Source organism: Hippopotamus amphibius, chromosome 1 (assembly GCF_030028045.1).
Source record: "Hippopotamus amphibius kiboko isolate mHipAmp2 chromosome 1, mHipAmp2.hap2, whole genome shotgun sequence".
In the NCBI taxonomy this organism is placed as follows: domain Eukaryota; kingdom Metazoa; phylum Chordata; class Mammalia; order Artiodactyla; family Hippopotamidae; genus Hippopotamus; species Hippopotamus amphibius.
The window spans coordinates 19,300,579-19,314,456 of record NC_080186.1 but is presented as its reverse complement, the minus strand read 5'-3'; positions in this window follow the sequence as shown (position 1 = coordinate 19,314,456).

The following is a 13,878-nucleotide window of genomic DNA, read 5'->3' as shown; positions in this document are numbered from 1 at the left end:
ACCATGGCCAAGGAGGCTGGGGGCAGGAATAGGACTGACCCCACCGCTCTGGAGACCCTCAGCGCCTTGGCCTCTTTGCACCCAGCTCCATCAGGAATGGCCACAGAGACCACCTGGGCAAGGGCAGCTGGCGAGGCCTCTCCCTAGTGTGGCTGGAACCCCAGAGAAATGTCAGACAGGCCTGCACGGAGCCACCATCGCTTCTCCCCTCACAGGTGGGCCTATGACGTTTCACAAGTCAACAGAACAGGCAGGGTCCCTCTTGCAGCTCATCCCCCAGGCTGAGTTGGAAAGGGAGCAGAGGCAGGTGGACCATGAAGCAGCCTTGGTGAGAGCCCTTCTGTGGGGACTGTTTGCTGCAATACCAGTAAATTAGCAGCCATCAGCACTGCAAAGCAAGCAGCTACGTCAGCTCCCCCATTTTGCAGATAAGGCGACAAAGGTGCAAAGAGGGGGTGTCATCTGGCTCTACATCTCTGCAGAGTTGTTTGTGGCTGAAGATGGGGGCAGTGGGTGTGATGGTGTGAGGACCTGGTGTGGCAGCCTCCTTCCCCACCCTGCCAGCAAGGAGGCCTGGCCCACCGTGCCTGTCCAGCTGGGAACTGTGGAGGAGAAATTTCATAAAACAGACCTTATTTTGGAGTGAAAATACTTCAAAAGCGAATCCCAAGACTTTGCCCTGTTCAGCTAGGTTGGTCTGCCTGAAACCCAACACCCAACAGGAAGTTCCCCTTTCCCCAGCCTAAGCCCTGATCCCCGCCCTTCTGCCCTGCAGTGCAGCACCCCTCCTGCCCCGGGGGCCGCCAGAGTCTTCTCCGAGCAGGACCCCAGCCAGAGCTGCAGGATTTCTCTGTGGGTGTGCTCTGGATGGCATCTGCCCCGATGAGCAGGAGTGGTCTTGAAGTAGCAGCTATAAGCCAACACTCTGCTTCTGTCTGTGTGCTTATTTTGGGCCCTTTTGTAGGGAATGATGGAAGTTATGAGGGAGCCCCAGTTCAAGCTCCTCCCCACCGGCCACACTTTGGTGCCACAGCTCATAGAAGAGGAGGTGTGGCTTCCAGAGCTCCTGACTCAAAGCTCCGTCACCTTAACCCCAGCAGGCACAGACCAGCACACCCAGCTTCCCAAAGAGAAACTGAGGCCTAGAGACGTCCAGGACTTGCCTGAGGTCACGCAGGCGGTTAGGGGTAGTGCTGCAGTAACCACATCAGCCTGCAGGTGGCAGCAGGCGGGGAGAGTGGACATTCCCCTCCAGAGAAGGAGGAAAAGGGACTTGCCTCAGTTATGGCCAGAATCCAGGTTAGGTATTAGAAAGAACTTCCTCACCTCAAGAGGTTCATTCCAGAAGGGCCTGGGGAATATCTTGATATGGAAGAAGGGTTTTCTTTCCTTCTTTAGCTGTGTGGCTGTGGGAGGTCCCTGTCCCTCTCTGAGCCTCCCTTTTTATTCAGATATTACACGAGCACCTACTGTGTGCCGGATATGTAGTAGAATCCCAGGGCCCGTGATCCCCAAAGGCCCTGCTTTGGGACAGGGGTTTACTTGGCTTGAAGGAAAAGTTGACATCCCTGGCCCAGCATCCCCAACCTGCTGGAGCCCTGGCCCGGGCCCCCCACCTCCTGCACCTCCCATCCAGGGCAAGGAGGCCATTTGGTTCCAGCGTCTGGGAGCTCTTGGACTCTAGAATTCCATTGTAAGGCTCGAGGAGCTGGTCCAGTTTGGGCAGTTCCTGCAGGTTCACCAGCCCCACCCCAGCCCCACAGCCTGTATTCGGCCTGGCCAGAGGCTGTGAGGTGGTCCAGGCCTTGGGACTCCCAGGGGTGGTATCCTGGGCACTGGGCTGAGCTTGCCACCTCCTGAGGGGTGACGTGGCCCCAGACGGATCTGGAAGTGCTGGGCTTCTATGGGGATGGCTTTGGCTTTTATTGTGAGAGGCGAGTGTCCTGGCAGGGGTCTATAGGCCCCAGATAATGACATGTGCCCGAGGGGAGACCTGTGAGGGCTGGAGGAGAGTGCTGTGAGGGGCTGCCCGGTGCGGGGCCAGCCCTGGTGTTACGGGGAAGGGCCTCAGGCCTGCCTCACCCCGCCCCTTGCCCCAGACTGCACCCCATAAACACAGCCAGCCAGGCCCCCCAGCATGGCCCAGGGCGCAGCACTCAGCAGCACCAGACACCCAGCCTGGCCACGTGAGCGGGGAATGCACCTCAGTGGGTCGGTTCATTTTGGGGTCGTAAATGAAATGAGCTGTCAAACAGATGGGGGGCGGGGGGCACCCGAGTGAAAGAATGAACTGTTCCTTGCGGAAACTCAGGGTGCCCCCCATTCCTCCCCGCGAGGGCTGGGCAGCTAGGAGGGGGTGAGGGGGCCGCATGCCCCCAACATCCGCGTCCACACCTGTGTGGTCCAGCAGCTAGCGGAGCCCAGGGAGCCGGATTCCAGGCTTCCTATTTTTAGTTTTGCAGCTAAAGGCACGCTGTTTGTTTTATATATTTATATTCACCCGCAGAGGGAGCCTGCCCTGAGCCCAGCCCAGAGGAAGCCCTTGAGCGAAGGGGAGTGACGCAGCCCCAGAGCCGGCTTTCTGCAGCCATCCTTCTTTTGTGCCCAGGCCGGCTGCTGGGAACAGTTGTGGCCTCGTTGGTGTCCTAATGGGTGGCAGCTGTTTGGGCCACATACCTCGCTCTGCTCTTTGGGCCTGCTTGTCGGCAAGGCCTCGGCCAGAGTTCACTCACTCATTCACCAAACAGGGACTCAAGGCCTGACCCACCCCCATGTGCCAGACAGCAAGCAGAAAGGCCAATGAGACACCGCTGTGCCCCAGGCGCTCACAGGACAGACAGGAAGACAGGAGGGCTAACCTTGGCTATATGGTGTGGGTGAGACAGATGGAAAGATGAGTAGAAGTTCCCCAGCAGAGAAGCAGCAGGAGGGCCTCTAGATGGAGGGAGCCACACATTCAGAGGCCTGGAGGACAGCAGTGTGTCTAAGCTGGAAAGGACGGTGGGGAAGGTGGAGGAATGGCAAGGGGATATGGGAGATGAGCAGGCCAGGGGGTCACAGGGGCTGAAGGGCAAGTTGAGGGGCTTGGATTTGGTCCTGCAGCCCTGGGGAGTAGGGGCACATTCAGATGGGTGTGTGTCATTGGGGGGGTGGGTCACCATGGCAGCATGGAATATGGACTGCATGGGGGTGCAGAGACCTGATCATAGGCTACTGCAATAGTCCAGGCAAAGGAGGGTGAAGCCTATGCAAAATGGCCAGAGGAGGAGCTAAGTGTTCCCTAAGGCATCTTTAGCACAAAACTCACAGGTAGGGGACTTCCCTGGTGGCCCAGTGGTTAAGAATCCGCCTGCCAATGCAGGGGACACATGTTTGATCCCTGGTCTGGGTAGATCCCACATGCTGAGGAGCAACTAAGCCTGTGTGCCACAGCTACTGAGCCTTCGCTCTAGAGCCCGCAAGCCACAACTGCTGAGCCCGTGTGCTGCAACTATTGAAGTTCGCGCGCCTAGAGCCCGTGCTCCGCAACAAGAGAAGCCACTGCACTGAGAAGCCTGCTCACCACAAACAAAGTGTAGCCCCCACTCGACGCAACTAAAGAAAGCTGGCAATTTGCAACAAAGATGAAGACCCAATGCAGCCAAAAAAAAAAGTCACAGGAAGGAGCCAGTGCCCCAAACCTCAGGTTCAAGTGTCTCTTGCTTTCTTGGGTTCGTGACATTTGATGGAGCTACTGAGAATGAGGTCTTGATAATAGTTTGTGTTGTTGCCACGTGTGAAATAACAACTCTGCCCTCTCCCTCGTCCCTACACCCCCACACACAGGTTTTAGTGAAGCCTTATGTCCTGACTCATGACAACCCCCTCACCATCCCCACAGCTATATGCAGCCTCTCAGACTAAAGGGTGCAGGGCTCAGAGTCTGGTCCTGCCACCCCACTCTCCTCCATGGCCCAAAGATGTAATGGTTGAAAGATCCTGAGTCTGAGGTTTCCAAATTCTATGTATTAAATTTTAAAATCAAAAATTTTTAATTGAAGTAGAGTTAATTTACAGTATTATATTAGTTCCAGGTATACAGCACAGTAATTCAGTATTTTTGCAGATGATACTCCATTAAAAGTTATTACAAGATAAAGGATATGATTCCTTGTGCTATACAATATATCCTTGTTACTTACCTCTTTTATACATAGTAGTTTATATCTGTCAATTCCATACCCCTAATTTGTTCGTCCTCCTTCCCTCTCCCCTTTGGTAACCAGTAGTTTGTTAGAGAATATTATGCTTAGTGAAATAAGTCAGACAGAGAATGACACATACTGTATGATATCACTTATATGTGGAATCTATAATAATAACACAAATAATACAAATGAACATATGCGCAAAACAGAAAAACTCACAGATATAAAGTCACATTTTAAAATTACACCAAATAATACATAGTCATGGGAGAAAAGGTAGATTATACAGATTACCAAAAAAAGCATAAGAAAAATTACCCATAATCCCACCTCTCCAAAGATAACCATTGTTAATACTTTCAGAGATTTTTCCCCCCATCCAGGTCTTTATTTTCTATAAATATATAAATATTTTTCCAGGAATAAATTTTTTCTATCCAGGTACACACTGTATGTACAATATGTCAATTAATGTAATTACAAAAATAGAAATAAAAGGAATCACTGGAAGGTTGTGGTTTTAGCTTTTTTCTGTTTTCTTTATATTTTTCAGTGTTTTTTTCAAATTTTCTAACATGAGCACATTTATTAGGGGTATAGTGTATTAAACTTCCAGACCTTGATAAATATCCAAGCAGAGGAGTTCAAAATCATGCTTGGACCAACTCATTTGACATTAGCTGAGGTGTCGCCTCTTCCAGGTAGCCTTCCCTGATAACCTCATGCTAGGTTTTGCGCCTTCTCTGTGTGTTTATCTTTGGAAGAAGAAGGAGGAGGAAGGGGAGGGGGAGAGGGAGGGGGAAGAGGAGGAGGAGGAGGAGGAGGAGGAGAAGGAGGAGAAGAAGAAGAAGAAGAAGAAGAAGATAACAACTAACACTGCATGCCATGCACTATTATAAATATTTTGCCATGTTAATGCAGCTCCTTGAGGTCTATACTATCATTATTACCATTTTACAGATGAGAAAACTGAGGAACAAGGAACGAATTCCCTCTCATTTCTAACAAGGGCAAAACAACACATGAAAAAGTTGACCTTAAGTTTCCCATCAGCTGAAGGTATCAGGGGCTCAAAGCAAGAATTAATCTGACTTCAGGAAAAAGGTATAATTTCTTGCCCCCCTGAGTTTGTGCCCCATGACTCATCTTTGACATAAAGACTGACCATCAAGGGGAAGAAGAAAGGAAAAAGCCATGAGAAAAAGCCTTTTTAAAAAAAAAAGAGCAGAAGCAGGAAGGGCACGGACTTCACAGACCTTTCTCCTCGTCTGAGAGCGATGCGTCCACCTTTCTGAAATCAAAAGACAGAAATCACCGTCTCGGGCCCCTCCGGCTACCCCTAGCCTGACCTGCATACTCAAGAGGACAGACGCCCTGCAAATGAAGCCTCCCTGGGGGGACCTGGACCCTTGGCAGCAGGGCTCTCTCACCCTGGACGGGCACACACAGTGGCACGACCAGCCGAGGGGGCAGTCTTCCCTGCCTCAAACAAGTGCTATTTCTTTTTCCATGAAAACAACTCAGTTCTAAATCACCGACGCCTGAAATTAGAAAAATACGCGGCCCGTAGTGTCCTAAAACTGTGTTAACACAGCGGGGCCCTCTGGGCGGCAGGGGGGGTAGCCAAGAGCCCACAGCAGCCCCTTCCAGTTGCAGCCCCTGGAAACGCTCAGGGCGACGAGAAATTTGGTTTTCATTAGCGGCGAATGTGAGCGGTTCTGTCGCTCTGAATGGACCTTTGATTCTGGCTGGCGGTGGAACCTTTCCAGGACCAGTGAGTTTTGTTTTGTTTTGTTTTTTCATAGAAAATGGGCCCAGCCCTTCTAGCGTACGTCTCCCCGAAACACGCGGGAATTGGGCTAGTCCCCAACCTCTTGACTTCTAATGTCAACAGCTGGGGCCGGCAGGAGGGGCCCCCGAGACCATTTGGCTTTATTGACTCTGAGGTTTTATTAAAAATGTTATGTTTCCTTGAGGTCTGCGCCAGACCCAACAAGAAGCCCGGCCAGGGAGGGGCTCACCGGGCCAAAGGGATTTTCACCACCTGGAAGACAGCCCACCTTGACCTGCTTTCTCCCACCCCGGTGACCCCCAGAGGCGGCCTCCACTTTAAAACCTCTGTAGAAAACCCTATTGCTTGACTTCTGCCGGTTTCAAGTGAAAAAGCATGGGTCAGCCCTTTTATTCATTTGACGCGTATTGGTTCAGCACCTACTACCATGCTGCGGGCTTGGAATGCATCTGCGAAGAAGCCAGAATCTTTAGCCCCATGGACCTTACGCGCTAGTAGGAGAGAAAGACCATAAACAAACACATAAATATATGTCATGATTTCAGAAAGGAATAAGGGCTACAAAAAAATAAAATGGGGGAATATGAGGGAGGAAGACAGAGTGTTAGAAGACGGCATTAGAAAAGGTGGTCAGGGAAGGGCCGTCTGAGGAGGGCACTGCAGGCTTCCAGGAGCTTGGCCAGGTGTGGCTGAACCTCCACTACAGGTGTCTGGAATCCGATAGGCAGCTATTGATCTGGCAGACTCTCTTCATGATGTCTCACATCAGAGAAGAGCCAAAGCAATTTGCCTTTACATAGCAGGGACCACAGAAACCCCTTCCCGGCCCTGCCTGAGCCCCATCACAGCACCTTAGCTCAGGTTACCTAGAAGCAGATCCAGAGGCAGGGATTTTTGTGGGGTGGGCTTTCAGAAGTGGCATGGAGGACGTAGGACAGAGCTAGGGAAGACAGCTAATCCGTGACACTTTGGGGCTGGAGACTGGCCTCCTTCTGGTCTCACAGGGGCCTCTGGAGTGTGAACTGCACCACCGAGTGGCCCCGAGGCAGCGGATGTGGCTGACCTGCCCCCCTGGAAGAGAGTAACCTCCCTGGTAAGATCCCTGCTACTGGAGGAGAGCAGTTCTCCACAGAAGGAGGCGGACATAAGCTGCTAGAACCAACCTGGTGGCCCCGGGTGGTGTCTGGACTATCTAGAGCATCAAGGACACAGTAGTGGATGCTGCCAGAACGTTACCCACAGCCCCTCCCTGGGCCGGTGCCCCATTCCCCTGCTGCTGTGAACCTGGGGAGCAGGAAGTGGCAAGAACAGGGGTGCCAGAGGGTGGAAGAAAAACCCCACGAAGATGCAGGGGTCCAACATGTTGAGGAAGATGGTAAGGCCCAGGGAGCTGAGACATGCCACGCCTTCACCTCTAAGAGAAGTGGCTGCCCTCTGCACCTTCCACCACACAGTAGGCAAAAAAGTCCCCCAGCAATGTCTTTATCCCCGAAACCTGCAAATATTACCTTATTTGGAACACAGGTCTCTCCAGGTGAAATTAAGTTAAGGATCTCAAGATGAGGATATACTCTTGGGTTATCTGAGCAGATCCTAAATCCAATGACAAATGTCCTCATAAGTGACAGACAGAGGAGGAAGCAATGTAACCACAGAGGAAGAGATTGGAGTAAAGAAGCCACAGGCCAAGGAATGTCTGGAGCTACCAGAGGCTGGAGGAAACAAGGAATGGTTTGTCCCCTGGAGCCTTCAGAGGGGGCACAGCTCTGACAACACCTTGATTGCAGACTTCTGACCTCCAGAACTTTGAGAGAGTAAATTCTTTTTGTTTTAACCCACCATTTTTGGCCTCTTTGAATTTCGAAACAGCATATTCCACACTTGGGAATACTACTCTGACCTATTTATTAGGCAATCAGAAAGCTATCAGCTTTGTGTGTGTGTGTGTGTGTGTGTGTGTGTGTGCATGTGTGTGCATGCTAAAATACATACAACATAAATGTACCATCTTTACCATTTTAAGTATACAGTTCAATGGTATTAAATGTACTCACAATGTTGTGTAACCTTCACCACAACCCATCCCCATAACTCTCTTCATCTTGCGAAATGGAAACTCCATATCCATTAAATGATAACCCTCATGTCCCTGACAACCGCCACTCTACTTTCTGTCTCTATGATTTTTTGGCTGCTCTAAGTATCTCATATACGTTGAATCATGCAGCATTTGTCCTTTTGTGGTGGCTGATTTCACTTAGCATTATGTCCTCAAGGTTTGTCCGTGTTGCAGCATATGACAGGATTTCCTTCTTTTTTAAGGTTAAATACTGTTCCATTGTATGGATATATTACATTTTGCTTATCCATTCATGGGTACTTGGATTGCTTTCATGTTTTAGCTATTGTGAAAAATGCTGCTGTAAACATGGGTGTAGAATACATCTTCAAAACCCCGCTTTTTATTCTTTTGAGTCTATACCCAGAAGTGGAATTGCTGGATCATATAGTAATTCTATTTTTAATTCTTTGAGAAGCCACCATACTTGGAGGAGGGATATTTTTTAAGTTGATTGACAATATTACATTAGTTTTAGATGTACAAAATAGTGTTTCAAAAATTTTATAGATTGTATTTCATTTAAAGTTATTATAAAATATTGGCTATATTCCCTGATTTGTATAATATATCATTGTAGCTAACTTATTTCACAAAGCACAATACTCTCCAGGTCCATCCATGTGGTTGTAAATGGCAACATTTCATTCTTTTTTATGCCTGAGCAGTGTTCCATTGTATACACATACGGCAACTTCTTTATCCATTCATCTGTTGATGGGCACTTAAGTTGCTTCTGTATCTTGGCTGTTGTAAATAATGCCGCTATGAACATTGAGGCACATGCATCTTTGCCGCTATGAACATTGAGGCACATGCATCTTTTTGAATGAGTGTTTTCATTTTCTTCAGATATGTGAATTGCTGCATCGTGTGGTAGCTTTATTTTTAGTTTTTTGAGGAACCTCGATACTGTTTTGCATCGTGGCTGCACCAATTTACATCCCCACCAACAGTGTCCAAGGGTTCCCTTTTCTTCACATCCTTGCCAATATTTGTTATTTGTGGTCTTTTTGATTACAGCTATTCTGACAGCTGTGAGGTGATATCTCATCGTGGTTTTGATTTGCATTTCCCTAATGATTAGTGATATTGAGCATTTTTTCATGTTCCTGTTGGCCACCTGTATGTCTTCTTTGGGAAAACGTCTATTCAGGTCTTCTGCCCATTTTTCAATTGGGTTTTTTTTAATTCAATATAATTATGTGAGCTGTTTATATATTTTAGTTATTAACCCTTTATCAGTCTTATCATTTGCAAATATCTTCTTACATTCTATGGGTTGTCTTTTCATTTTGTCAACTGTTTCCTTTGCTGTTCAAAAGCTTTTAGGATTAATTAGGTCCCATTTGTTTATTTTTGCTTTTGTTTCCTTTGCCTTAGGAAAGGAAGGGATCAAAAAAAATATTGCTACAATTTATGTCAAAGAGTGTTTTGCGTATGTTTTCTTCCAGGAGTTTTATGGTTTCCAGTCTTACATTTAGGACTTTAATCCATTTTTAGTTTATTTTTGTGTATGGTGTGAGAAAATGTTCTAATCTCATCCTTTTATATGTACCTGTCCAGTTTTCCCCGCACCACTTATTGAAGAGACTGTCTTTCCTCCATTGTATATTCTTGCCTCCTTTGTTGTAGATTGACCATAACTGTGTGGGTTTATTTCTGGGCTGTCTAGTCTCTTCCATTGATCCATATGTCCATTTTTGTGCCAGCACCATATTATTTTGATTACTGTAGCTTTGTAGTATAGTCTGAAATCAGGGACTGTGATACCTCTAGCTCTGTTCTCCTTTCTCAAGATTGTTTTGGCCCACCATACTGTTTTTCACCATAGCTGTACCATTTTGCATTCCCACCAACGGTGCATAAGGGTTCCAATTTCTTCACATCCTCACCAACATTTGTTATTTTAAAAAAAACTGTCATTTTTGAGACAAAGAAAGAGATAACTCTGCAGAGGTTCAGGCTGCGACACAAGCTATCCTGTTATTTAAGCCATGTGACCAAGATTTTGACAGTGCTAGATGAGGATATTGGGCAGAGTCTTTGGCAAACCACATTAGAAGAGCACTAGTGCACACGCTTCAGGTTTTCTGTAGCAAAGAACTGCTTTTTTTTTTTTGGAAAAATAATTTCTGGCATTCTCCTGGATCCTAATAGGGACTGTGCGCCTGACCATGAGACACTCAGCAACTAAACCACCTGAGCTTCCCTTGTGCAGTAGGTATTATCAATTCACCAGGTCATAAGATTAGGAGGGCACAGCAGCAATCCATTATAGAATGGTAATGATATATTTGGATATATATATCCAAATATATAATTTGGATATATTTGGAATTGGGACTGAGCAGGTGCAGAGAATCCAAGCAGGTCCCATGAAGAGGTGTGCCAGGCCCCATGTCGCCCACTTGTGTTGCATCTATACCTGTCCCTCCACACGCTCCTGTGGCCTCGTGGTCATAGTTCCCTACGGTCACCTGTCAGAGGAGTCAAGGACTCAGGTCTGGGTCGTGGGTTGGCACCCAGCAATGTGCAATCAATGTGGTCATCCCCATCATGTGGAGGAAGAAGGGCTACCCGTTGGCACTAACTCCCAGGCTGATTTTCAGCACCCTAGAGGACAAGATTAGAATATCTCAGATGGCATGGCTGGGAAGACCGGCCTGGTCAGGATGTGTGGGAGACGCCTCATTGCCCCCAAAGGGCGAGTCCATTTACAAAGCTCCGCTGGCCAAAAATCACTGAATGTTGGGACCCTGTGAGGTGGCTCCCCTGGGCAGATGGGTTCCCGCATCAGTCCTGGCCACAGCGGGCTTAAGGTATGGGTACCTGTCTCAGGTTGGGCTGCCGAGAGCAGACTTTGAGAAGAGGGTCCATGTGAAAGTGAATTTCTTAAGGAATTGCTCCCAGAGCAAGCCATGAACAGAGTGGGGGCATCTGGACATGGAAAGTGAACTTGTCAACTTGACCCTGACCTGTGGAGGGCTCTGGAGTGTCAGCTCCATCTCTGCGTTTGTTCCCAACTGGAGGCAAGTGAGCAAAGCTTTCATACTCCTGCATGAGGACCAGTCAATCATTATCATGCTAAGGCCACCCAGTGGACATAAATGCCCAGGCATTTCTGGATGTGTGTGTGTGTGTGTGTACATGTGTGTCAGCAAAACAGCTCTACTGGCTCAAGGGGAGGCCTCTGAAGAGAGCCACAGGTGCAGGCTGTTAGAAGCAAAGGCACCCAATCAAAAAATGGGCAGAAGACCTAAACAGGCATTTCCCCAAAGAAGACATACACTGTGGGAAGACATTCTGGAACCTTTTTGAAACATTGAAAATGTTGAAGTATGTGGGCCGAGCGATGGGATTCAGAATGTCCTGCTTGAGCAGTGGAGGAGCTGAGGGTGCGGGGCGTGGAGACTAATATCACCCTGTTTGGTCCTGAGGGATGGCTGGTTAGCCAAAGACGGGTAAGATTCCTCAGAGGAGGAACAACCTAAGACAGGCACAGCCGCAGAGGGGCCAACAGGGGTGGTGCATAGAGCCTTCCTTATATCACCGTGTTTGGCCCTGGAAGATAACTGGTTAGCCAGAGACGGGTAAGATTCCTCAAGGGAGGAACAACCTAAGACAGGCACAGTCGCAGAGGGGCCAACACGGGTGGGGCACAGACCCTTAATCCTTTTGAGATAGGTCTCCTGCCCTCAGGGCTGCTTTGCTCTCCATGCCCAGCTCAAATCAGGACCCAGGAGGCAAACAAAGATCATTGCCCCCAGTCATGTGAGGCCTTTGATTGTTTATGGGATTAACCTGGGAGTGTTAGACCCTTAGGCTATGCCGAGAACTCAATAAAAGCAACGTGGGATCAATCAGCAAGGCTCTTGATCCTAGAGGTCTTGAGTCCCCCGGTCCCATCTTTCTCTTCAGTCTGTGTCTGTGTCTTCTTCAAGCTTGCGGCACCCGTCACTCACCTCGAGTCGCCGAGTTGATCCCGGCAATACACATGGCCAAGCTGCTCAACATCACTAATTATTAGAAAAATGCAAATCAAAACTACTATGAGGAATCACCTCACACCAGTCAGAATGGGCATCACCAGAAAATCTACAAACAGTAAATGCTGGGGAGGGTGTGGAGAAAAGGGAACCCTCTTGCACTGTTGGTGGGAATGTAAATTGATACAGCCACTATGGAGAACAGTATGGAGGTTCCTTGCAAAACTAAAAACAGAGTTACCATATGACCCAGCAATCCCACTACTGGGCATATACCCAGAGAACACCATAATTCAAAAAGACACATGCACTCCAATGTTCATTGCAGCACTATTTACAATAGCCAGGACATGGAAGCAACCTAAGTGTCCATCAACAGATGAATGGATAAAAAAGATGTGGTACATATATACAATGGAATATTACTCAACTGTAAAAAGAAGTGAAACTGGGACATTTGTAGAGACATGGATGGACCTAGAGACTATCATACAGAGTGAAGTGAGTCAGAAAGAGAAAAACAAATATTGTATATTAACACATATATGCAGAATATAGAAAAATGGTACAAATCAACCAGTTTGCAAGGCAGAAATAGAGACACAGATGTTGAGAACAAACATATGGACACCAAGTGGGGAAAGCGGGGAGGGTCAAGGGGGAATGAATTGGGAGATTGGGATTGTCATATATACATTACTAATAAGAAAAAAAATACCAAATTGTACACTCTAAATATATGCAGTTTATTGTGTGTTAACTGTATCTCAATAAAAGTTCTTAAAAAAAAGAAGAAGCAAAGGCACCAGGAGGGGCTCACAGAACTAGAATGTCAGCTACAGCCTCCTTCCCTGTATCAGCTCCAGCCAGCTCCCCAAGAGCCACAACTCCTCACCTTGTGCATTGGGTTTCATAGTGTCCCTTCCAAAATCATATCCTTCCTGAAACCTCAGAATGTGACCTTATTTGGAAACATGACCACTGCAGATGTAATTAGTTAAGATGAGGTCATAACATCATCATCAGATAAGTAGGATGGGCTTTTCATCTACTATGATTGGTGTCCTTATAAGAGGAGAAAAGACACAGAGACAGAGACACAGGGAGAAGTTCAGGTGAGGAAGAAGGTGGAAATTGGAGTGATGCAGCTACAAGTCAAGGGACACCAGGGATCACCAGAGGCCACCAGCAGCTGGAAGAGAAGCATGGAACAGATTCTCCCTCAGAGCCTCCCGAAGGAACCAACTCTGCCAACATCTTGTTTTCAAATTTCTAGTCTTCAAGCCTGTGAGCGCACATATTTCCACTGTTTTAAGCTACCCAGTTTGTAGCCCTTTGTTATGGCAGCCCTAGGAAATGAGTACACCTGGAACCATCTGGGTGATGGGCAGGAGAGGCAGCACATGAAAGCACTTGGCTCTGACAAGGAGGCCAGCGGGCCTGCACTGTCATCATCTGGCCAGAGAGACTTGGAAAGATACTTGTGTTCCAAAAGCAAAATGAGAAAAGGAAAAACCACGCTTCCATCACCTTCCAGGAGGTGAGGAGTTGCCACCCCACCCGACAGGAACCTGGGTCTGGGCCGTGGACAGGAGCACCATTAGTCCGGGCTGGAAACACATCTAAACACTCCTAAGGTTGTTTTTGGAACCACATTTGGCCAGATGGGAGAGGTGCTGGGCCTAGCAGCTGGACCAAGGCCCAGTTAGGGAAAGAGGAGGGAGCAGATGGGCACCAGGTGAGCGAGCGAGGGGCATCACTCTTCTTTGCTCCTGGAGACACCTTGTTCAT